The sequence below is a fragment of the Choloepus didactylus genome, chromosome 6, assembly GCF_015220235.1.
Source record: "Choloepus didactylus isolate mChoDid1 chromosome 6, mChoDid1.pri, whole genome shotgun sequence".
Lineage (NCBI taxonomy): Eukaryota > Metazoa > Chordata > Mammalia > Pilosa > Megalonychidae > Choloepus > Choloepus didactylus.
In genome coordinates, this window is record NC_051312.1 from 9197746 (window position 1) to 9203289 (window position 5544).

At 40.2% G+C, this 5544-nt stretch overlaps 1 pseudogene; it reads left to right on the top strand.

Annotated features, from left to right (window-relative positions):
- The first annotated feature begins 984 nt into the window (after positions 1–984).
- LOC119538829 lies at positions 985–1869 on the top strand (annotated as a pseudogene).
- Positions 1870–5544: the final 3675 nt, after the last annotated feature.

Genomic DNA, 5544 nt, shown 5'->3' on the forward strand with positions numbered 1-5544 from the left:
GACGGATTAAAAGAGCATGGCCTTTTCTGGGGTACATAACAGCTCCAAACTACCACACCCAGTCTGTGTTCAAATTTCTTCAATTATCTAAAATATTTCTTCTTATGGTTCATTTGTTTGAATCAGGATCCAAGCAAAGTCTAAATAACGCATTCCTTTGAGAGACTAAGTGTTTTTAATTTGTAATAGTTTCCTCCCCACCATTTTTCAGGCCATTTATTTGTTGCTGAAACTGGTTCATTTGCTCTTAGGATTCCCCACATTCATGATCTGGCAGATTACATCCTTGTGGTGATATTTAACATGTTCCTCTGTCCTCCAGTTTTCTAGGAAACTGGTAGGTATATCTAGAGGCTATTATTTGGGGAAGAATTTTCATAGATGATGCTGTGTCCTCCCACATCACTTTAAGAGGTTTGCTCTGCTTTTAGTGATGTGCAAATAGACTAGTGGCTGCAGATGTTGTCAGCAGAATACGTTTATTATAAAGTTCCCCTTTGACCTTTGACATGCCTACAACCTCTAGTTAATTAGGGAATGCAAAACGGTGACTTTCTAATTGTATCATTAGCTCTGCGTGATTTGCTGGAATTTTTCCAGAAGGAGAAACTTTCCATTATCAGCTATTTGGTTACCCTGAATACAAATTGATACAGGAAAGCAGGAAAATTGAATCTTTCTTCCTTTTTTTTTTTTTTAACCAATTTCAGTCTAAAGATTTGGTTCCTGTATTGGAGTCCAATCAGGAGATCGAAACTAGGCCAGTTATTTAAACAGAGAGAATTTTCTCTAAAGAATTGTCAACCAGGTTTTCAAGAGCTGAAAAGCAAAAACATAACATTAAGCTTTGCTGAGCAGCGGGCTGTGCCCCCAACAAGTGCTGGGGATAAAGTGGGGGGTGCCTGGCTGACTCCCCAGGGAGCCTGTTTCCTCCTGGGAGGGCGACACTGCTGAGAGGCCCAGGATGTGGTGCCCACAGCTGATACTGACCCCTGAAACCCGAATCCCTGGGTGTTGTTAGCGAAGCTGTGTGGAAATCAGAATTATCATCAATCTACCTTTGTCATACACCAATGAAATAACAGTTAATTATAGAGGGGGCCTTCCCCTGATGACACTTACTTTGCCACCAAGAAAACAGTGCTGTCAATTTGTGGTCAAGCCAATGTCATCAACTGCTGGTTCCTTCCTTCAGGACCTACGAAATGAAGACAGAAGTGTCAAAACTGCAGCCACCTGCACAGCACACAGCAGCAAGATTCCAGCTTCAACCTGGTTGGAAGTCTTGCTGATTAATGATTCTAAACTTGTCATTAATAGAAATAACATATGATGAGCAGTGTCGCAAGAAAGAAAAACTGAGCAGTGAGCTGAGATGGAAAACACTAGATCCTTGGTTCACAGACTGTTTACTCTTGCATTTGAAAGACTTTCTGACCCTTTACGGGAGGAAATGGGCCGCCTGATGGAAGAGCCACGTTCCCTGGAAGAGCTGAGAGCTAGAATCGGAGCTCGCTCAGGACCAAGACCAGCGGGTTCCTGGGGGCTGGGTTAGCGCTGCTGCCCATCCAGGACTGGGCACTGGCTTGGCTCACTTGGCGGGAGTCCTCCTGGGACATCGGGGAACCAGTCATATGCTCCATCACATTTGCAAATCCCATGGTCTTTTTTGCATATTTTGTAGTCGCACGACAGGATTGTATTTACTCAGCTGTCAAGAGCAGTCAGTGCTTCCCTAATAAATCAAAGCCACGGCAACATGAAGTGGGGCGACACAAGGCTCAAGAACCCCGGAAGCCCGTGTGCCATCCTCTGTTTGTGATTGCCACTGGAGGAACTCAAAGGCAAGGATTAATGTGACATTTTTACATGTCACTGAATTTTTTCCATTAAGTGTTGATTTTGCAACTTAGAAGCTGAACTTTTTTTTAATCCTTTTTTTAAATTGTTGAATATAACATATCTACATAGAAGTGATAATTTTCCAAGTGCAATTTAACAAGTAGTAAGAGAGCAAATTTCAAAAATATTATGTTACAGTTCCACAGTTTCAGTTATTTCCTTATTATGAAATATATATATATAAAGGTTATATCTTTCAAAGTGTGATTTAACAAGTAGATATATAGGAAATTTCCAAAGTTGTTATGGATTATATTACCTTGGTTTCAGTTATTTCCTTATTGTGAAATATAACATATATACAAAAAGGTATAGCTTTCAAATTAGAATTTAACAAGTAGCTATAGAACATATTTCAAAGAATGCTATATGTTACAGTTCCACCCTTTCAATTCTTTCCTTCTAGCTATTCAAATACCCTAGCAACTAAGAAAAAGAAAACTATATAAAGATTCAGTATTCATAATCCTTTGTTAAATTCCATCTTGGCTGTTGCTACCCCTTCCTCTGGTTTAATCACTTTCCCAATTTTCAGGGATGTCTAGGCAGTGACCACCCTAACCTGTTCATGTAGAAAGCAGGGGCGGGGGAGCAACTTCATGAGCAAAGGGGACACATCTAGTTGATGTTCTTGAAGAGGCTATTGCCTCTGGGTTTTGGGACTTAACTGGCACAGGAACACTCTGAAGGATTTAAGTTTCTGAAGTATAAACTTAGTGAGTAAAAACTTTGATAGAGTCCCAGATAGGGATCCGGGTATTCTTTAGGGTTTTCGGGACTACTGTTGACTTGGGCTTATCATACTGTGGTCATTTGGCATATCTAGGTGAAGCTTGCATAGGAGTAACCTCCAGGACAACCTTTTGACCCTGTTTGAACTCTCTTAGCCCTAAAACCTTATTTTGTTGCCTTTTTTTCCCCTTTTGATCAAAAAAGCACTCTCAATCCCCCAATGCCAGAATCAGGCTCATTCCCAGAATCCATGTCCCATGTTGCCAGGAAGGCTCATTAATCTTGGGGGTCCTATCCCATGTCAGGGGAAGGGTGATGAATTTATTTGCAGAGTTAGACTTAGAGATAGAAAGGCCACGTTTGAGTAACAAAAGAGATTCTCTGGAGGTGACTCCCAGGCATAATTATATGTGGGCTTAACCTCCCCTTTATACCGATAAGTTTCACACGAGCAAGCCTCAAGATTGAGGGCTTGACTTATAACGTAGGGGGTTCCTAAGTTCACATAGCATATGTTATGTCCATGATAATCCATCCGTATCTCACATTATCATCACTTAGTTGTACAATCCTCATCACTCTCCATTTTAAACAATTCTCATGACCCAAAATATCACATAGCTCTTTTCAGCCCTCAATTATTGTCCCTAGTATTTGTGTAATACTAATATGATATTCCTATTAATTATAGTCCCTAGTATGCAATATGTAGATATTTCCCATATACCCTTCTGTTGTCAACTCTCTGAGCTATTGTCATACCTTAGAAGTATATCATGCAAGCACCTATCTATATTTGTGGTGCTGATCTGTGGGGAACTTGCCTTTAAACAGCCCCTGTCAATCCTATTCTCCTTCAATACAGCTCTGACACTTATAATCCCATTAACAAACAATTGTCACCCCCATCCATTGCCATACCTTTGAATTCACCATCATTAACATAGCTGAACATATTAGATTATCATTCCCCCTCACTAGCTACTGCTATCACTAGGTCCCCAATATCCCACATTATAAGACACTGATGTTACATTGTTCGGGGAGTTCATGGAAGTGGTAACATACAATATCCCTCCTTTTGTATCTGATTTATTTCACTCAGAATTATATTTTCAAGGTTCATCCATGTTGCCATATGTTTCAGGATCTTGTTACTTCTTACTGTGACATAGTTTTCCATTGTATGTATATACCACATTTTTTTTATCCACTCTTCTATTGAAGGACACTTGGGTTGTTTCCATCTCTTGGCAATTGTGAATGATGCTGCTATGAACATCGGTGTACAAATGTTTGTGTCACTGCTTTCAAATCTTCTGGTATATAGCAAGAAGTGGAATTGCCAGATCATAGGGTAATTCAATATCTAGTTTTCTGAGAAACTGCCGAACTGTTCTCCAGAGTGGCTGTACCACTGTACAGTCCCACCAGCAATTAATAAGTGTTCCAATTTCTCTGCATCCTCTTCAGCATTCATAGTTTCCTGCTCGTTTGATGGCAGCCATTCTTATTGGTGTGAGATGATATCTCATTGTGATCTTGATTTGCATCTAGCTAGTGAAGATGAACATTTTCTCATGTGTTTTTTAATCATTTGTATTTCCTCTTCAGAGAGATGTCTTTTCATATCTTCTGCCCATTTTATAATTGGGCCATTTGTACTATTGTCGTCAAGTTGTAGGAGTTCTTTATATATGCAAGATATCAGTGTCTTATCAGATACATGGTGTGATGGTTAGGTTCATGTGTCAACTTGGCCAGGTGATGGTACCCAGCTGTCTGGTCAAGCAAGCCGTGGCCTAACCATTGCTGCAAGGATGTTTGTGCCTGGTTAATAAACCAGCAGGCTGGTTTATTAAATTGTCAGTCAATTGGCTGCAGCTGTGACTGATGAGGTCAATGAAGGGCATGTCTTCCACAATGAGAGAATGCAATCAGCTGGATTTAATCCAATCAGTTGAAGACTTTTAAGCGAGACAGATAGAGGACCTTCACTTCTTCAGCTGGTCGGCGTAGCATTTCCTGAGGAGTTCGTTGAAGTTGCCAGCTCATTTCCTGAGGAGTTCATCGAACATCTTCATTGGAGTTGCCAGTTTGCTGCCTGCCTTATAGAATCTGGACTCATGCATACCCACAGTTGCATAAGACACTTTTATAAATCTTATTTTTATAGATATCTCTCATTGATTCTCTTTCCCTAGAGAACCCTAACTAATATACATGGTTTCCAAATATTTTCTCCCATTGTGTTGGCTGCCTCTTCACCTTTTTGATAGATTACTTTGAGGTGCAGAAGCTTTTGATTTTGAAGAGTTCCCATGTATCTATTTTTTCTTTCATTGCTTGTGCTTTGGGTGTAAGGTCTAAGAAGTGACCTCCTAATGATAGGTCTTAAAGATGTTTCCCTACATTATTTTCTAGGAGTTTTATGGTACTGTCACTTATATTGAGGTCTTTGATCCACTTTGAGTTCATTTTTGTATAGGGTGTGAGGAAGGGGTCCTCTTTCATTCTTTTTGTTATGGCTTTCCAGTTCTCCCAGCCCCATTTGTTGAAGAGACTGTTATATCCCAGTTCAGTGGACTTGAGGGCCTGATCAAAGTAGTTACCTTAGGTTAGTTGTCTTTTGCTTACTCCCTTTTTATGGTCTCTTTGAAATGTTCTTTTATTGTATTTTTTTAAAATTTTTTTTATTTTTCATACAGTTGATATAAAAAAAAAGAGAAAAAATATGTAGAGCCCCCTTGAGGAGCCTGTGGAGAATGCAGGGGTATTGGCCTACCCCACCTCGATGATTGCTAACATGACCACAGATATAGGGGACTGGTGGTTTGATGGGTTGAGCCCTCTACCACAGGACTTGCCCTTGGGAAGACTGTTGCTGCAAAGGAGAGGCTAGGCCTCCCT